Genomic DNA, 1,146 nt, shown 5'->3' with positions numbered 1-1,146 from the left:
AATTTAGCAATCCTCGTGGGAATGACCCTGTACTTGCAGCCTATACTACTATGTTGACCTCGTGCACTTGCGGGTAAAACATACAATTATTTGCCTATTAATTTAGGTAGATATTTGTAACAACAAGGGCATACATTATTAGTAGTGTGGGCCACCAGAGGTCAGACTCGATTGGGCTGCTAGTGTTATGGATGTAGCGTACAATATTCGAGGCACTGTTATTGTATTACAGGTCCTTCGGGACAGCACCAACCTTGATGAGAAGAGGTAATATCTCGGGAAGACCATACTGTTGAACTGTCACTGATTCTCATGATTATAACATGTACTATATCTATATTGTATTCATGGATAACTGTCATTCCTGATGTTATCATTGATAAAACCCAGCTCTAGAGATTCTTAGGTTCGTTAAATTACATTGCAGATTTCTACAAAGACTTGAGAAAACATTGCAAGCCCTTGTTTGACCGTTTACTAAACCATCCTCCTCCTTGGACTAGTATTCACACTTCACTTGTCAGAGAGATTAAAACTCATGTTAAGACCCTACCCTACTTAAGTATTCCCTCCGATAATGCTTTCAAAATCATTGAAACTGATGCTTGTTATGCCAAATACTACCTAAATTAATAGATAATATTTAGTACATTTTACTCGCAAGTGCACAAGATCAAACGATAGTATAGTGCAGCAAGTACGAGATCGATCCCACGAAGATTATTGATTTTATTTAGAATTAATAAAAATATTAATTTGTCACTAAATTAATATTGTGAAAAAGAAATAAAAAGATATAAAGATAAATAAAACGGTGAAGGTAGGACTTTGATATCCACCACTAATCATGCTTAGATAATATAATAATATGCTAATGATCTAATCATATTGTGAATACTTAATGTTTGCCAACATAAGGGTATGGGTGTTTACTCCTTAAGCTATTGATTTCCCTAAGCAACGAATTAGGCATGGGTGTCTACTCCAATTCTTTTCTTTCTTAAAGGATTTAGCATGGGTGTCTACTAAGTTGTTCTTTAAGAAAACATAAATCTATGAAAATCGACAAACACATGAGGCCTAGGGTATGGGTGTCTACTCCTGGTTCCCCATGTTGATTAACCCAAGAATCCGATGTGAATATCT

Source organism: Corylus avellana, chromosome ca2, assembly GCF_901000735.1.
Source record: "Corylus avellana chromosome ca2, CavTom2PMs-1.0".
In the NCBI taxonomy this organism is placed as follows: Eukaryota; Viridiplantae; Streptophyta; class Magnoliopsida; order Fagales; family Betulaceae; genus Corylus; species Corylus avellana.
This window is presented reverse-complemented; position numbering follows the sequence as displayed.